We start from the raw sequence: 20029 nt of genomic DNA, 5'->3' as shown, positions 1-20029 counted from the left end.
ACATGTTTCATTTACATAAAGAATAAATAGGATTGAGAGAAGAAAAGGGAAAGAAAAGTTGTTAATTCTTCCTCCTTCTTCCTCCTTCTTCTTCCTCCTCCTTCTTTCTCCTTCTTCCTTCTCCACCGAGACATAGAGCTCTCTCTCCCTCATTTCTAAAATCCAAGCTAAGGTTTTCTCTCCAAGAAAACTAATTCCTAAGAAGGAGTCTCAAGGTTTACTCCTTACAAGAAAGAGAAAACAAAAGGGAGAACTAGGAAGAGAAGCTCCTTCTTCCTCCTCACAAGGGTACCATTTTCTCTAGGAACAATAAGCGAAAGGATGTAAGTATCCCCTCACCTGTGGTACAAGTTTTTTATGTTTTCCATAAGATTAGAATGCTTGAAACCTAGGATCACAATGTTGAACTTTCGGCCAAGTATAGATGAAAGACCTAGGAAAGCTTAAGACCTAAACTAACCATGATCACTACGTCCCTATGATATGTAGGCCATGATAGGATATTGGTTTGGTGTTCTTATGCTTGTATGTTGCTTAAAATTTAATTTCATGCTCCTAAGGTGTTCGGCCAAGACATGAATAAAAGGTTTAGGGAAGTTCAAGACCTAAATAAGCATGTTCATTATGTTCTTATGATAAGTACCCTAGTATAGGAAGCTAGTTAATGTTCTTATGTTGTATGCTTACTTAAAACCTAGATCTATGATTTTGAACTTTCGGCCAAGTGTAGATGAAAGACCTAGGAAAGTTTAAGACCTAAACTAACCATGTTCACTATGTCCTTATGATATGTATGCTATGATAAGAGATTGGTTTGGTGTTCTTACGCTTGTATGTTGCTTAAAACTTAATGCCATACTCATAAGGTGTTCGGCCAAGACTTGAAATAATGGATTAGGAGAGGTTAAAATTTAGGTTATCATGCTCATGACCTTCTTTATGAAATGGTATGAAAGATTCTAAGTGTTTGCATGCTTGTATGTGTTGGAACCTAGTGGTATTACACTATAGGGTTTCAGTCATGATGTGAATGAAAGACCTAGGAGAGCTTAAAACTTAGTCTAACATGTTCATGACTCTCCTTAGGATATGATATAAAGCTAACTTAGGGTTATCATGTTTTGATGTTGCTTGAAATCTAGACACATGTTTCTTTATGGTTCGGCCATGGAGAATTTTAGGGTCTAAGGAAGCTTTAAACTAAATCTAGCATGCTCATGATTTCCTTTATGATATGATATGGAGTTAGCTTGATATTCATGCTTGTATGTTGTTTAGAATTTATTTTCCTCTACATGAAACTTTCGGCCATTATCCAAATTTAGGGTTCAAGGAAGCTTAAAATTAAATCTAGCATGCTCATGAATCTCCTTATGATATGATGTGGACTTAGCTAGATATTTATGCTTGCATGTTGCTTAGAGCTTGGTTTCCTCTTCATGAAGGTTTCGGCCATGAACAAATTTTAGGGTTCAAGGAAGCTAAAAATTTAACCTAGCATGCTCACGAATCTCCTTATGATATGATATGAATTTAGATAGATATTTATGCTTGCATGTTGCTTAGAGCTTGGTTTCCTCTTCATGAAGGTTTCGGCCATGAACAAATTTTAGGGTTCAAGGAAGCTAAAAATTTAACCTAGCATGCTCACGAATCTCCTTATGATATGATATGAATTTAGCTAGATATTTATGCTTGCATGTTGCTTAGAGCTTGGTTTCCTCTTCATGAAGGTTTGGGCCATGAACAAATTTTAGGGTTCAAGGAAGCTAAAAATTTAACCTAGCATTCTCATGAATCTCCTTATGATATGATATGAATTTATCTAGATATTTATGCTTGTATGTGTTAGAGCTTGATTTTTCCTCTTCATGAGACTTTCGCCCATGATAAGGATCAAGACCTAGGAAAGCTTAAAAATTAGATTAACATGCTTATGACCTTCCTTATGATATGATATGAAGTTAACATGAGATTCTTATGCTTGTATATTGTTTAGAGTTTAAGTTCATACTCTTGAACTTTTGGCCATAATGGGTTTAGGAGCCTAGATGTGCCTCACATGCTACGTTATGAATTAATAGATGTTATTTAATGATTTCATGCATGATTATGTCTTTTCTATGATAGGTGATGTGTTCATTTATGTATACCTATGAATCATGCATGATAATGTCTCTTATGATGTGCTATGTGCTCAAGTATGCATGCTTTATGATATGACAAATAATATGCTCATTTATGTATGCTTATGATCCATGTATAATAATGTCTCTTATGATGTGCTATGACCCAAATATGCATGTTTTATGATATGATAAGCAAAGGCCTAAGAGTTTCTTCCCTTCTTGTTGGGATTAAGAGTACTCTTTATGACATGATAAGTGAAGGCCTAAGAGTTGCTTCCCCTTGGGGACTAAGAGCACTCTTCATGATATGATAAGATATCATATGCTATGTTATGACATGAACCATGATATGCTATTTTACTTTGTATGGCTTGTACCAAGGGTGGGCTCCATAAGTGCCCCTAGGCCGACGAACTATGAACGGGTCTAGTAAAGGGATGGGCTCCTTAGTACGCCCCTAGGTCGACGGTTGTAGTACGGACCTAGATCCCTAGTAGGTTCGGTGTGAGATATTGGAAATTTAAATAAATAGGGTTATTTGAGAAATAGCCTTACAAAAAATTTTCGGAGTTTTTAGGAATTTTTTGGGAATTTTATGAAGTTCATACGACGTGTTTTGAGGGGACGATTTAACGGGTTCGGATAAAGCCTATTTGGGAGACCTATTTAAGAGAGGAAATGCTTGATTATATAAATTCCCTTTTCTTATTTCTTTTCTCCCCAAACGCCGATCACGACCCGACCTTTCCCCTCTCTGCCGACGCGAATTCCCGATCTCTTCCCCGATCTCCCTCCGTTCGACGCACTCTCTCTTGCAGACGAAGCAAGCCGAGAGCTCCGGTGATCTCCTTTTGCCGGCATCGACCAGTACGCTCAGATCTAGCCAAAGTCGCTTCTCCTGCCCAATCCTTTCTTCTTCTTTCCGATTGCCTTCGATCGCCGCCGAAGCTGCACCATCCTGACTTTGCCGTCGACCTAGGGGAGTAGACGCCGGTACAGATCCGATTGTGGATGACCTTCTCCAGTCTTAGGTGAGAGCATCGATCTCTTTCTCCTCCCAGTGTTGCCGGCGACGCCACCGATCCCGATCACCTGCGAGCTCATCACAGCCCTTGGTCACCGACGCACCTTATCTTCTTGGCGGCTGAATTAGGTCACGGATTGGAGGGGATCAGTGAGTTGTGCTTGGGTTGTCGGGTAGAGACCAGAGGAGTTGTGCTGGATCAGTAATCTTTCGGCTTGATTCCAATCTTGATCCGATCAGTGAGGTAAGATTAGGTAATCACTGCTTAATTTCTGTTGTGATCCATTTGATTCCTGTGAGGATCTGTCTGTGGATTTCAATTTGTGTGCTGTGGATTGTTCTTGATCTAGTAGCTCACCTTCGTCTTGGCAGAACCTCCATCCAGCAACATCTTGGTTGATAGTAGCTCGATCCGGGCAGAGAGAAGGTTCTGTTCCATTCTATTGGGTTTTATGGATTGCTGGGTTCCAGCAGTGATGATCCTCAGTGTTGGATCAATGGATGAGGGCTGTGAGATTTCTTGTTCTTGGTTCTGGTAACATTCCCACCAGCAATTTCCCCTAGTTCCAGCAGATCACCTTGTATTCCAATGGCTGAATTGAGGTACGTATAGAGGTAGTTGATATATGATGTGTAGATCATGATTAGATTTGATTATTTTAGATGGATGATCATGTGTAGGTTTGATTGGAGGTTGTAATTAGTTGTTGGTTATGATTAGATATATTTGCTTAGATTTAATCTAATGGAATGATTAGGGTTAAGACAATTAACCCTAGTCAACTATTGGATTTAATTTAAGTTTATATTTCTAATCTAATTGGTGATTAGGGATTAGGTACCTAACCCTAATTGACCGTTAGATTTATTAGGTAGGTTGAGATTGATGGATTAGGGTTTTACCCTAATTTAGTGTTAGAGATTTTATTTAGCTATTCATATGGATTTAGCTAAATAAAATATATATATGTTGTTTGACGCAGGATTCTGATTCGAGACGGGCGTCTCGACCTTGGATTGTTTGACTTGTACCTTCTATTTGAGGCGGGTACCCTTTGACTTATCTCTTGATAGTGTCTTATGATATGTGCAGTTTATATATACTTACTAGAGTTGGTAGTTAGTACTTCCCTGGTTAGTTTAGTTGATACCTGATGTATGCTTCTACTGATAGCCGCTATACCTTAGTCCGGAATGCTTTTCTTTCTGGCTATGTTTATCTGTGTTCATAGAGATAGAGATATTTATTGTGCTTCTCTCTATACTGGATTAGTTGATAGATATGTTGGATATGTGATGTTGGATTCATGTTGTTTATTATCCTTGTTATATATGTGTTTACCTTTCTGGCACCGATATATGGAGGAGGATATGTTCAGGTATGACATGCTGTAGCCGCATGCACCATATCGCATGTTTGCGTGCTGGGCGATTGACGACTCCATTATTGTTGAGCTCGTCGGCTGGCTACATGGACCTCTGCACACGTGACCACTGCATGGGTAGTGGCACAGCACTTAGGGTGTGTATGGTAGGTTGCCCGGTGGTGCTCCCCTAGTACGCTCATGGGTAGCGTGACAGGAGCGTGGTAGCACGCCGGGGTCCCTCCCCGTCATTGTGTACCGGGAGATGAGAGCATTGCGCTCCCTCACTATCTTTGAGGTAGGAGGATAGGTATACTCCGACAGCATCCCGTCCACTCGGTCACTCATCAGGGGTAGTGACGGCAGAGTGCACGGTTGTCATAGCCCTACCCACTCGGTCTCACCATTGTGTGTGAGATGGCTGAGCATGGCAGTAGGGGTGACCAGGACATGTCATTTGCATCATATGCACAGATTGCATTATTTGTGATTGATGCATTTTGGTGATTGCATATGATTGACATGCATACAAGTTATATGCTTTTGCTCTGACTATTTTTATCTGTGTATGTTCACAGTCAGTTGCACAAGCCTCGCAGGTGAGTACAGTTTATTTCAGTTATGTATTTTCTTATTATTCTTGCAGTAGACTGTATTTTATGCCTATTGCTGGTTATTACAGTTTATTTCAGCTATGCATATCTGTTATACTGTTAAGAGACTGTACCGTAGGTTGTGCTGTTTGGGAATTGTACTGTAGGCTCTATGGTTTAGTGTACTGTACCATAGGATGTTACTGGTGGTTATATGTTGTTGTACATATCTATTGGATTACCTGCTGAGTTCTTTGAACTCACCCCGTTGTTACTATTTTTCAGGTTGAGGCCGTCGGGAGATATTCCAGTCACTAGCCCCATTATCGCGAGGATTTTCTTTGTCGGATTATATTTTTCTTTTGCATCTTATATACTTGTATTGTGGGTTTGTATTATGGACATTGAACATTCGGGTTTGCTACTTTATTTTTCGCTGCGGATTTTCTCATTACTTCGTGGATTTTGTTTTCTTCGTTGTAGTGGAGTAGGATGTTTACATATATCTTTGAGGATTCTTTATCGTCTTTCTATATTAAACTGCGTGGATTGATTATATGTTGAACTGTGTGGAATGTTGATATAAACTTCGTGGTTTGTTTCTTATTTGTATTGTATTGTTCCGGCCGTGTGTGGCCGAGGTATAGATATATGTATTCTGGATTCATATTGTCACCGTACAGGGGAGATGCTGTCAAAATTTCTTCTGACAGGGACTACCTGGGGCGTGACAATGTATTTGGTATCAGAGCAAGGTACATGATACTTGCTCGTCGTTTTGGATTTTCGAGGTTTATCTGATACCAATATTTATATGGTATCAGAGCAGGTTTACGATACCTGCTTTTGTGTTCTGGATTTTTGAGATTTTATCTGACACCAATTTATTTGGTATTAGAGCAGGTTATGATACTTGCTAGGCATTCTGGATTTTCAGGATTTTATCTGATACCAATTTATTTGGTATCAGAGCAGATTTCTGATACTTGTTTCTCGTGTTCAAGAGTTTACGAGTTTATCTGGGTATTTTCATATTTGTACGGATTCCTTTGATTTTCTCGTTTCGGAATTCCGACGTATTTTGACGAGCTTCTATTGGATCTATTTGGGGACTAAGCAGCGACAGGACATCTCCATACGACAATAGGTAAATCAGGAAATTTTATAGTTCTTATACCTGTAGTGATATCTGGGTAATATTTTGTTTACTGATATGACACATACACGTGTTCTAGTACTTAGACGTGGGCGCACATGTAAGAGGTGATAGATTCTCCTGAGACAGTGTCTCCAGAGAGATCTGCTAGGGTCGAGCCTGTCCGTCAGGGATAGATTCGTAAGGATATTATAGGCACGTCGGATTATAAGACCCGACGGTTCCGACTTTAGAGGTGCATACCTCGACTGTACCACTAGTGGTATCACCTTCAGTATTACCGGCACCCCCTCCAGTCGTGCCTACTACTGCGTACTTGAGGTATGAGATGAGGTAGAGATATGGTGGGACATGCAGCGCTCGATTATAGCCGAGCAGTATATTACATGGGCGAGATTTAGAGAAGCATTCGAGAGTCAGTATTTTCCAAGGGCGTATCAGATGACACGTCGGCAGGATTTTCTGAGTCTTCGGCAGAATAACCGCTCAGTGATGGAGAATAATGCCGAATTTAACCGGTTGGCCAGATTCTGTCCTGAGTTGGTTGCCGATGACAAATCTCGTATGCTTTAGTTTGTCCAAGGACTGGACGGGCATCTTCAGGCGAAGATTGCCAGTTTTAGTAGTTCATCATACACAGAGGCACTGGGTAGAACTCTTATGATTGAGTCTGCTCATCAGAGAGTGAATGCAGATAAGAAGAGGAAGCAGACTGATCGGACTTCCGGACAGATCTAGCAGCCATCGACTACGGGACAACAGCAGAGCAGTCGCACTCAGACGGGTCAGGGTACTTCTGGGTCATCGGGACGACCCCAGAAGTCAGGACGATCTTCATTTGGACGTTCCCGGTCTTCTCAATAAAACCGGAAACAGTCCACTGGTGACCCTTTCTGCACCAGATGTGGATCCCGAGATCACATCACCTCTGCACCATATAGCTTCTGGGGTTTCTGTTCCGGGTGGATAATTTGGTCAGTCCGAGACTCAGCAAGGAGGGCTGAAAGGCCAATCTTTGCATCGTCAACAGAGGACAGCTCCCCTTGCTGCAGCTGTATATGGCATGCATGGGCAGGAGCATTTCGATGTCCTTGTCGAGAACCCCATGGTATTCCACCCTAGTGTTCTCCAGTACTATTCATCAAGAAGAAGGATGATACTCTGAGGTTGTGCATCGATTATAAGCAGCTGAATGCAGTGACTATCAGAAATAAGTACCCCTTGCCGCGGATTGAGGATTTATTTGATCAGGTTAGAGATACATCAGCGTATTCTAAGATTGATCTATGGTCTGGATATCATCAGCTGAGAGTTAGAGATTCTGATATTCAGAAGATAGCTTTCCGTACCAGATACGGACATTTTGGGTTTTTGGTAATGCCATTTGGGCTTACCAATGCTCCTGCAGTATTTATGGATCTGATGAACCGTATCTTTCTGGAGTACCTAGATCAGTTTGTTATTATGTTTATCGATGATATATTGATCTATTCGCGTTCTAAGGAGGAGCACGCGCAGCATCTTCGCATAGTCTTGGAGACTCTGCGACGACATCATCTGTATGCGAAGTTCAGCAAGTGTGCATTTTGGCTATCTTCAGTTGTTTTTCTGGGACACGTGGTGTCAAGCCGAGGTATTTCAGTAGATCCTCAGAAGATCGAGGCTATTACTAGCTGGGAGCAGCCGGAGTCAGTCCAGGAGATCCACAGTTTCTTGGGACTGGCTGGATATTATAGAGGATTCGTTGAGGGTTTCTCCAGTATTGCTATGTCGTTGACACGTCTGACTAGGAAAGGCGTGAAGTTCACGTGGTCAGAGGCTTGCGAGACCAGCTTCCAGGAGCTGAAGCGGAGATTAGTATCAGCACCAGTTTTGGTTTTACCTTCTGGTGATGACGGATTTGTACTTTATACAGACGCATCTCTTCAGGGCTTGGGTGCTGTTTTGATGCAGCACGGTAGGGTAGTCTTCTATGCTTCTCGTCAGTTGAAGGAGCATTAGAAGAACTATCCAGTACATGATTTAGAGCTAGCCGCTATTATCTTTGCTTTGAAGATTTGGCGACATCATCTTTATGGTATTACTTTTGAGATTCTTACTGATCATAAGAGTCTCAAATATATTTTCACACAGAAGGAACTCAATCTCCGACAGAGGAGATGGATGGAGTTCCTGAAGGATTATGATTGTACTATTAGCTACCATCCGGGTAAAGCTAATGTGGTTGCTGATGCACTTAGCAGAAAGTCCAGAGGGACTTTAGCTTGTCACCGAGTTTTAGTCACGGACTTGATTCAGGGATTCTCCGAGTTGGGCCTTGAGGAGCAGGGATGGACAGAGCATGGTATTCTTGTTACCATGGTTGCTCAGTCGTCGATCAGGATGAGGATTCGAGAGGCCCAGGCCGGAGATCAGCATTTACAGTTCATTGGCAGCCAGATAGCTTTCGGACAGCAGACCGAGTTTACACGAGATGACAAGGATATTGTTTATTTCCGAGGCAGATTATGTGTACCTCAGTCTCACCCGGTCATGGAGGAGTTACTTCAGGAGGCTCATCGTTCTAGATTTTCTATCCACTCAGGTGGGACCCGTGTATATCGTGATTTGAGGCATTCCTATTGGTGGAACGGTATGAAGGCCGGACCGTTATGATTTTGAAAATAGGGGTAAAATTAAGAACTTGGGAATATTTAGAACAAAGAGGGAGTAGCTAAAAATTGAGGTTAATTATTCAGTTGGTCCTTAAGTCCAAGCATGAGTCAAATTAAGGAAATTTATGATTTGGTCAGGTATCAGAACCCTAAAGTACAAGCATGTTTAACCTTAATAGATTCATTTCCTTCACCAACTGTCTAACCTATAGCTACTTGCTGATTGCCTAGAGGACAGTAACTTTCACTTGGTTAGTCGAGTTAAGTCATTTAGTCCAGTTAGATTTGACTAAGACTGGAAGACTTGACTGGATTACTGTTAATAAAGTATTTAACGTCCAGACTCATATTGATGCACAGAAATAAGCATTCTTGAGTCCAGGCTGTACCCTATGCATCTCACGTCGTTCTATGTTTTACAAACACATGCAAGGTATACCTAGGTGTTTTTGAGATGCTCTGGCTTAAGTCTAGGGGAACATGATATCTAGGGGGAAAGCCTAGGCTAAGTCCAACTTTTGAAAAATCTAATAAATTGGGATTTTGAAATAAATATTTTCCTAGAGTTATTAAAAATAAGTAGACCTAGATTATTTGAAACTAAGTAAATTGTTGACTAGCAAGCATGCAAATAAGTAGATATCACTTCCAGAAGGTCTAACAAAACAAATAGATAGTGAAGTGTAAGTTTCCATAGTCAACAGTCCATAGTACAATGCATAAAAGTGTCATATCAAAGAGTAGGATCATCTACTCGAGGAGCATTAGCTGGCGGGTCATCAACGGGAGGTGGTGCATGGGGCTGCTCGGGTGCTGGCTGACCTAGACGTCGTATCTCGTCTCGAAGGGAGGTAAATCCGGTAGCCATCTCGGATCGAAGGGAGAGAACTATCCGTCGTGTCTGGATGGACTCGACCTCGAGTCGAGCAAGTCTGTCCTCGATGGAGAGTGGTGCAGAGGTTGAAGGTCCGGCTGAGGTGGATGGCCCAGCAGACGGGGAAGGATCCGCGAAAAGATCCTCAGCTAAGAAGTTGGCCCACTCCTCTCCCTCGCTTGGTATATCCTCGGCCTCTGGAGCGATAGGGGCAGCGGCTGGCTGTGGTCGTCCTGTCCAGGCTAGAACTCCATCAGCGGTGACCTCAGCATGGGCTAGTCTACAACTACAGGACCCTAGCTCGTGATATATGGTTAGAGGGATGACTGTCCCTCTGGTCACATCTATGCCCTCTATGGTCGAAAAGAAGCGTGTCAAAATATGACAATAGGAAATGTGTACTATAGTGGAAGTGACTGTCCCAGATGCAGATATGATGTTCTGGAACATATGCAAGGCTATATCGATATCTAATCGATGACACAAGGCGTACAAGAAAAATGAGTGTGAAGACCGCATCTTCGGGACATCCCGAGATGAGATCGGCAAAATACATGCTGTCAGAACCCTATACATCACATAGTCCTGAACCCGAAGAGAGACTGACCTGAACTCAGTCAGGCCAAGAGGTCTCTCTTCCCCGAAGAAATACGTATAGATAGTATCTAACGTAATATGGGAGTAGGGATCACCAAATGGCAGGTCCCTACTGGGGTAGCATAGGAAAGTAGACTCTGAAGCCCTAAGTCCTAGGGTGGTGCGTAACAAAGTGGGAGTAAGCTCAATGTCAGTGCCAGCAACTCTGGTGGAGTACGTACTATCATCAACCCTCTCAAGGTTGTGATAGAACTGTGCACATAATTCCTGATTTACTGTATTAGCGCAGAAAACCAGTTGGTCCAGCTGATAGTGCTCTATCATCTGGATAGATGGCTGGCAAAACTGGGTAAAAAAGGACCTATTTACGTATCTAGGTTTGATAGGATCAAAAGTGTAACTAGCAAAGGTATCCCTAAGATGTAAAGTAGGGAATCTGATATCTGCTGATGGAAGTCTAGCTGGAGTAGGATCAACGTGACGACGCTTCCTATTTTTAAGCATTTTACACAAAAATTAACAAAACAAACACAAATATTGTGTAAAAATTGATTGGAAAGTATTGAGATTATACCTAGAAGGCATTGCTAGGTGTAGGAGAGAAAAAAACTCGGTTGAAGGCACCTTGGTTGTTAGAAATCGCACGCCGAAATCATGTGGAGCGCGGTCAGAAAATGCAACAGAAAGGATTATGTTCGGGGAAAAACTCGAGGTTGAAGGCGCCTTAGAATTGATGAAGGCGCCTTGAATGGTTTGTTTGAGGCGCCTCAGTATGATCCGAGGCGCCTTAAGACGATGCGGCGGGAATTTTCCCGCTGCTTGCTAGGGCGCCTCCCTTTGGTGGGAGGCGCCTCAAATAAGCGCCACGCGGTTTTTTTTTTTTTAATTAATTTTGAAAACGTTTTAATGATTTCTAATAAATAATTTTAAGCTAATTAGGTTTTGAAAATATTTTTAAGTTTATTAATTTTGAAAATAATTTTAAGTTTATTAATTTTGAAAATGATTTTAATTAATTTTGAAAATAATTTTAAGAAAATAGTTCTAAGTTTATTAATTTTGAAAATAATTTTAAGTTAAAAATTTTGAAAATAAATTTAAGTTTATTAATTTTGAAAATGATTTAAGTTAATTAATTTTGACAATAATTTTAAGTTAATTAATTTCAAAAATTATTTTAAGTTAATTAATTTTGAAAATAATTTTTAGTTTATTAAATTTTGAAAATAATTTTAAGTTTATTGATTTTGAAAATAATTTTAAGTTTATTAAATTTTGAAAGTGATTTTAAGTTAATTAATTTTGAAAATAATTTTAAGTTAATAACATTTTGAAAATAATTTTAAGTTAATTAATTTTGAAAATGATTTTAATTAATTAATTTTGAAAATAATTTTAAGTTAATTAATTTTGAGAATAATTTCAACTTTATTAATTTTGAAAATAATTTTAAGTTTATTAAAATATATTTTAAGTTAATTAATTTTGAAAATTATTTAAGTTAATTAATTTTGAAAATGATTTTAAGTTAATTAATTTTGAAAATGATTTTAAGTTAATTAATTTTGAAAATAATTTTATGTTAATTAATTTTGAAAACAATTTTAAGTTTATTAAAAAATAATTTTAAGTTAATTAATTTTGAAAATTATTTAAGTTAATTATTTTTGAAAATGATTTTAAGTTAATTAATTTTGAAAATAATTTTAAGTTAATTAATTTTTAAAATAATTTTAAGTTTATTAAAAAATAATTTTAAGTTAATTAATTTTGAAAATTATTTAAGTTAATTAATTTTGAAAATAATTTTAAGTTAATTAATTTTGAAAATAATTTTAAGTTAATTAATTTTGAAAATAATTTTAAGTTAATTAATTTTGAAAATGATTTTAAGTTAATTAATTTTGAAAATAATTTTAAGTTAATTAATTTTGAAAATAATTTTAAGTTTATTTAATTTTGAAAATAATTTTGAGTTTATTAAATTTGAAAATAATTTTAAGTTTATTAAATTTTGAAAGTAATTTTAAGTTTATTAATTTTGAAAATAATTTTTAGTTAATTAATTTTGAAAATAATTTTAAGTTAATTAATTTTGAAAATAATTTTAAGTTTATTAATTTTGAAGATAATTTTAAGTTAATTAATTTTGAAAATAATTTTAAGTTTATTAATTTTGAAAATAATTTTAAGTTAATTAATTTTAAAAATAATTTTAAGTTTTTTAATTTTTATTCCTTAGTCATCTCACCTGACCTAAATTTTCAATCAGTGTATCCTATAATTGTTGTGAGATGAATTATGGTTGAATTTTAGGGTCTAGTTTAACTTTGTGTTAGATTCAGGTTTAGCTTTAGGTTCAACATGTAGGTATTCTTTGGATATACTTCTGGGTCATGGTGAGTCGCAAGGACATCATTAAAGTAACCATGACTTCGAAGTTTTCCAAATAGTCTTACCCATTGAACTTAGTACTAAACCTTGATCTAACTAGTTATGATCTGTAACACCCCAAATTTCATGATTTGGAGTCCTAAAAGATCTTATTAAAATCTAGAAATGTTTTGGAAAAATTCTAGAGATTTTTAGGAATTTATAGAGTATTTTTATGCAATTTTTGGAGTTTGGTTGGTATTTTTACTAAGAGGAAGAAGTTTTAAAAAAAAAAAGAAATAAAAGTGTTAAAACTGGGGTTTTGAACCCAAGACCTCGGGCTTGACCCGAGTCTTAACCAAAGTCAGCCAACCAACTGGGCTAAGCAAGTTTTGTTAAATATATGGTGCGAAATATTCTTAAGCAGTAGTTAGAAACCTTTAAAATAAAAGGGGAATAAAAGGTTGCGGCAGGATTCGAACCCGTGACTTCAATCACGAGCCAAGTCGTGGCTAACCAGGTGTGCTGCGGATGTTTTGTAAACAAATTTATAACGAATTGGTCTTAAGCTGTAGTTATAAAAGGACAAGTTAAAGAGAGGGTTAAGTTATATTCTTTTCTTCCCGAGCCCTAAACCTCTCCTCTTCTCACGCGACGGCGCGACTTCTTTTCGGGCGGAACCGCAGCAACTTTGGAGCTTCTCTCCGGCGGCCGGCAAAGGCTTCTTCCGGCGAATCTTGCGCATCCGAGCTCTCCTCGTCAAGGAGAACACGCGGAAAGGAAGGGATCGCCGAAATCTCCACCTTCTCCGAACCCTAGAAGCTTTAGAGTTCTCTTTTCCCGTCGGTTGTAAGTCCAAGCAAATCACGGTAAGTTGCTACTCACCTGTGGTAAGAGGAATTCCGACCTCGTTTCGATATTTCCTTGTTTGTTCGAGTTTTGCCGTGAAGTTTTCTTTGGTTTTGTTTGCTGCCGTGAGGTTAAAGGAAGAAAGAAAAGATTTGTTAAGTTTAAGCAAGTGAGTTGATCCCTTCAAGCTTTGAAAATGGCATTGCAGGTTTTAAGATAGATTTTTCTATGGTTACCTGGATGAGTATGCTCTGTTCATGTAGAGTTTCATAGTTTCGTATCAATATATTCTTGAATTTGAAGCATGAAGGACAGATTTGGATTTAGGTTTGTTCCTTGTTAAGATATTAGAGATTATTAGAAGGGATCTAAGAATTTGATTTCTTCTGTGCAAATCTGTTGAAGCATGTTAAAGATTTCTGAAACCTTACAAGAGCTTAACTAGTAATTGATGATTGTATCTAATTATTTGATACTCAAAATATATTATTGTGAGGCCACATATAGTATGAACAGTTAGGGATATTTGTTGGATAAGTATAGTTGCTGGTGGAATTGTAGCTTTGGGGTTCATATTTTCTTGCTATTAGCAATACCGTGAACTGAGCTTTACTTGAGTTGTATGATCAAACCGTGATCAGTTCTGTAGATTGATAGATTGAACACAAAGGTCAAGATGATTAATCGAGTCTGTGAATTATTTTCTTCAGACTTTGTATTGGAAATTTGGATAGATTTCTGATGTAGACTTTTCTAAATGGGATCCACCAATTGTAGTATAGATTTTATAAAGTTTAGAATGCAAATTTTTTAGAAGCTTAGTGAGCAGATTTGATTAAGCTTGTATGCAGAAATTGTGTAGCATAGAATGCAGATTTTTGATAAGCTTAGTATGCAGATTTTAGATAAGCTTAATATGCAGATTTCTGTTTAAACTTGTATGCAGATTTTGTCTAAGCATTGCAGTGTTAGAATTTGTTTAAACATTTCAGTTTTGTAAGAAGCATTCTTTTATAAGAAAAATATAAGAAAGATAAAGAAAAGAAAGAAGAAGGCCAAGGCCTTAAGTAGATCCCAAAGTCAAGACTTTAGGGATTTTGGCACACAAGGTGCTAAAGAAAATGCCGAGGCATTATATAGAAGTATTAAAAGATAACAAGTATTTTACTTTTATCAGTGGTACTGTACCTTGGGTTGGGCTCCATAGTCGTCCCTAGGTCGCCAAATGGGCCGCCAAATGGGTCGGGTCGTTACAAAAGTAAAAGCACAGTTGCCGGGCCCAAGAAGAAGTTGATTATTATTTTGAAGTATTATAAGTATAAGTTTTTGAACAAGTAAAGCAAGTTTTTCATAAACATAAAGTATTAAAGATTAAATTAGAACAAATGAAATAAGATTCAGAAGGTGTTTAGAATTCAGTAAGTTTAGTCCTTTATGCTAGCATGATTGTATATATTTACTTTACATGTTTAGCCTTTCAGTATGTTTCTTTCACTAGTAGATGAGCATGAGTAGATTTCCTTTTGAGTATTCAGTTTTTGGCATGTTTTTACTTATATACATGCATATCGAGATTTTGTGAGTTAGATAGCGCTTACTAAGCAAATTTTGCTTATAGACTACACTTCCTCTTCTGGAAAGGAAAAGATATAGAAAGGAAGGCGAGGTGCGGATGGATGTGTGATGCGACTATGGAAGCCTTGGGACTAGGAAAGAAGTTTTAATTTTAGTTTCGCATTTTAGTTATTGTAAACATTTGAGTTGTATTTTAAGTTCGTATCGTTTGAGATTTATTCTAGATTGTATGTAGGATGAGTTCGATTTAGTAAGTAGATAATTGTGTGTTTGACACTTATTTAGCTGCGTGGTTGATTGATATGTGTTCCTGTAGTATGTTATGTATTAATGATTATGGTCACCGGGAGAAATTTTTAGGGTTTCCATGATTTTAATCATGCCGGTTAAGTAGAGTTAGTAGTTAACCATCCTTAGAGTAGTAGTAGTAAGAAGGGTGGTTGTTACATTCAGGTCGAAGCCATATCTTCCTAGACATGCGATGCCTAAGCTTCCCCAATGTACTATCATCCAAAACTTCACGATCTGTGTTTGAGTTAAACCTATCCTTTTATTCTAATCTTATTTAGGGTAGGTAAAGTTCGCAGATTACGTTCGGTTACCCAGTCGGGTAGTTTAATTGGGGGTGCCAGCTATTCTGGATCCTCGTTCTATTTTTAATTGATTTAAGTTGAATTATTTTCGAATTGAACCTTGAATTTTGAACTAAATTTGAATTTTTAATTTAATTTCAAATTTTTAATTTGATTTTGAATTTTGAATTTTGAATTTATAATTTAATTTGATTTTGAATTTTGAATTTTGAGTTTATAATTTAATTTTAATTTGATTTTGAATTTTGAACTTTGAATTTTGAATTTATAATTTAATTTGATTTTGAATTTTGAATTTTAAAATTTAATTTTAATTTGATTTTGAATTTGACTTTGAATTTTAAATTTTAATTTGATTTTGAATTTGACTTTAAATTTTAAATTTTAAATTTTAATTTTAATGGTTTTTCTATTAACTCCCCCTGGATCATAGTCTCAATATCACTACAACAAAAACTGCAAACGACAACACCCCTACGACAACGGTTTTAAGAGAAAGCGTTGCGTATTTACTCAAAGACAACGGTTTTTGCCAAAATCGTTGTCTTTGAACTCCCCATTAAATATAAAAGACAACGGTTTTAGCAAAAATGTTGTCATTGAGCGACTTTTTTTTAAAACGACAACACTTTTTACAACGGTTTTATAAACCGTTGTCTTTATCCGCGTTTTTAGTGGCTACGACAACAGTTTTCAAAAAACCGTTGTAGTTGAATTTGGTCATTTCCCCCCTTCGCTGTTTTCCTTTCCCTCGCTGTTTTCTTTTCGAGCGGCGACGTTCTCCAATGGGCTGCCGAAGATCCAGACGCACGGGAGGGAGAAACCGGAGAACGGGATCTGCCACGACGACAGCGCGCCGCTGGTGAAGGCAGCGCGGTTTGTGTGGAGTTTCGCAGGGGAGCGGCGGAGGAAGCTTCTTCTAGATTGGTTGGCGCTTCGAAGATTATCACTTTAGGTTCCGCTTCCCCGATTCCATGTCAAGATTCTGTTTCCGAGAGATTTTTGCATTTACTCTTGTTTTCTGCTAGGAGAAAAAGAATGATTTTGTCGTTGATCTTCTTTGGTGGTCATAGGTGGGCTTCGAAGATCGTCGTGATCTTCCTCTTCTCCTCTTTCTCACGGGCAGGATCGGCTCTTTTTGTGTGGGAATCTCGTCGAATCCCGAAATAAAAAATATCTTTTTTTGGTGAGATCCCGAACCTCTTCTTCTATTGTATTTCATTTGTTCTTTTCTCGCTGGCTATCGCTTTGAATTGCGGTGAGTTCTTGATCTTTTCCGGGTGATTTATGGAGTTCCAGAATTAGATTTTAATGCTAAATGCTGAAAGTCTTTAGCTTTTGTCTTCTTTTCTTGTGACAGATCTGGCGAACTTAGTTTTGCATTCTCTGTGATTAACTTAAGATTCATCATATATACAAGGCTTAACAAATTTGGTTTGTTGCTTGGTCTTCAGATCTTCCACCTGATTTATAGAAGTAAAGCAATTATACACCATGAAAGCACTCATCCTTATTGGGGGATTTGGCACTTGCCTCCATCCTTTGACACTAAGTTTCCCAAAGCCATTGGTTGATTTCGCCAACAAACCAATCGTACTTCATCAGGTATGTGCATTTTGGCCCTATACCATATTGTTGGTACATACATGAATGTAGATATGAAATATCGTGTTGTGAAGTTTGGTGATACAAAAAATATGTTTTACTGATTTCCCTTGTAAGTTCTCAAAGGAAGTAACCGGATACAAAAGGGTAGATAGAGGATGCCATGATGAGTTTTCAAAATCTACAACTATTTTACTTCTGGTTGAATTCAGTTTTCCTTTAAATTGTTTTGCTGTCGTTCTGTTGTCTAGTTTTGGGGTTTCAGTTCTGCTTTTTGGTTAATTTTGTAATTCCATAAGTAACTATTTCATCTTCATCTGAGGGAGGAAGTTATTTGAAGTTTGATCTATTAACACCTCACCTCTTTGGATAAGGTACACATGCACATCAAGTGTTTGATGTAATTCCTCATAGATCCTAATATGCCATCTGAATGATACAAGGTATTTGTGAATGACCAATTCCTCAACTGGGATCCCGAGCATCGAATCAAAGTTCAAATTGTCTCTGCAAGGGCCTATCATTCCCTGTTCATGCACAACATGTAAGTGAAAAATACTACTAATAAGAATGCTACAGATGCTCTTCAACTCTACAGTTCGACAGTTATCCAGATAAGTCATCTTTGCGTTGGTTCTGTTGATCTCTAGTAGTGAATCATAGTTGTGTTAGTAGCACGCTGGATCATACATATGCATATATTAGTGTTAGTGAGCTAACTATCTCCTCTTTCTCTCCTTAATGTCAAGGGAAAACATGTAAACTAGAAGAAGAAAAACTCTCTTTTGCATGAAATAATTGGAAGGATCGCAGGTGCATCCGTCCTACGCCAGAAGAATTAGAGGATTTCAGTACTCCGGACTTCACAATTTACAATCCTGCCTCGCTTACATGTAATCGATACACACCCTACATGACTTCCGGGCGGAAGTTCGGTCGGGAGGCATGCCGTCTACTCATTCCTCTGTCAGAAGCGTTTCTTTTTTTTTAGGTCGTCGCTTCTCTATTTTCCCCTTATTTTACAATTTGTGAGGTTGAACTATGGAATTTTAATCAATTATGCTTGGATTTTTCTAGGTCGTTACTGCTGTGGCTACTTTGCTTGGGCTGGAGAGGTAGGCATGTAAAATTGTTTGATGAAATTCCCCAGTGTGTAGTTATTGTTATTCCCTTCAAGGTCTTGTAATTGAAGTGTACTAACTTAACTGTGTAGGGGATTCTCTGACTCCATCTTTGGCATCTCTGTTGTATTTGCTACTCTAGTTATTGTACGATGCTCAGGTAAACTAGTTTTCTTTTTTGGTTTATGTTCTATAGTCCTTGTGTATGCCATGATGGTAATTTGCAATTAGACTCTATTCATGTGAGTTGACTTTGTATGAATCTGGAAAATATTTTTTCTTGGGAACTGTGTTAGCCATATTTATCATCGAGGAATATAGTTGAATACTGTTGCCTGAGAGTTAGAATTGGTTTGAGTGAAGCAACTGATAATCCTACAAACTTCTAATGGTTTAGTCTATCATTGCCATGGGCTAGAACAATTTAATTAGTTTGTTTGCCATATCCATCTCCTACGCTTCTAGAAGAAAGCTTGTATGATGAACACAATTTATAGTAGAGCTTGTGAAAACAATGGGTTTAAAGTCGTTTCTTTCTCAACCGACTTGTAGACAAAGAAAATTGGTCTTGTTTGGTTAGTGAAAGTTGTCAGATCGTTGTCGGAAGAACTGGCATGAACACTCTTACTAACCAGACTGGCGAAGTTACAAGGTGATCTTACACTTCTATTCCATCTTGTTGTTGATGATAAATGTTAAAGTGCTCTAATTTTGAGAAAAATTTATGCTTGACTTGGACTTCTTTATTTCTTCTTCTAACTCTTGACATTTTGTATGGCCAATAAGTCATTTGCAAGGGATGTTCAATCGAACTATCAGATTATTAGAAGCATGTATCGAGCCAATGTAAGTCCATTTGCATGTCTAAATATCATTTTATTTCTCATTTAGCCACAATATTTTATTATCATTTTTTTGATGCCAGATATGTATTTGACGGTGAAAATCCAGAGCTGAAGAAACAAGAACTTGCCAAAAAGCTAGTCTTTACATTTTTGTCATTGTTCCCCTCCTTTTTTTTTTTTTGCAAGATAATGATAATCTTTAAGCTTATTTTATTCTTTAGATATTCAAAGAGGGAAGATGCAACTAACGATATTAACACAACAATTGAGGTCATTGCTTGTGCATAACAAGTACTTTTATTGTGACACTTTAGTGTGCAAGAATTTCTCCGTCATTTAATGGATCCTAGTTCCAAAAAAATCTTTGTGATTGAATTATTCTGCTTATTGCTAATTGAATTACTGTATTTATCCTCATCCTTATTTTTCAGGTTCTTGAAGAGCTAAGACTCACTATGGATCAGTTCATTGATTTGTGTATTCTCTCTGATGTGATTATTGTGATAGCATTAAAGGTAAACTTTCTTATGAGATATTGTACATTCAACAAGTTTAACATACAAGGCTAGTGCTCTACTGCTTACTGTTTACGAAATTTGATAACTAATGTTCATTCAAATCTCTAGTATGATAATGCTTGTGTAGTTGAATATGGTGCCAGTGCTGCAACTGTTCCA

At 37.5% G+C, this 20029-nt stretch overlaps 1 long non-coding RNA gene across 1 annotated transcript; it reads left to right on the top strand.

The window, feature by feature from the left end:
• The first annotated feature begins 17747 nt into the window (after positions 1 to 17747).
• On the top strand, positions 17748 to 18221 carry LOC122033449. The gene is made up of 3 exons (XR_006126551.1): positions 17748 to 17760; positions 17830 to 17930; positions 18200 to 18221. It is a non-coding gene; the product is annotated as an uncharacterized LOC122033449 (long non-coding RNA).
• The last annotated feature ends 1808 nt before the right edge of the window (positions 18222 to 20029 follow it).

Source organism: Zingiber officinale, chromosome 11B (genome assembly GCF_018446385.1).
Source record: "Zingiber officinale cultivar Zhangliang chromosome 11B, Zo_v1.1, whole genome shotgun sequence".
Taxonomy (NCBI): domain Eukaryota; kingdom Viridiplantae; phylum Streptophyta; class Magnoliopsida; order Zingiberales; family Zingiberaceae; genus Zingiber; species Zingiber officinale.
The sequence above is the reverse complement of the archived record's forward strand: the minus strand, read 5'-3'. Positions and strand labels throughout refer to the sequence as shown.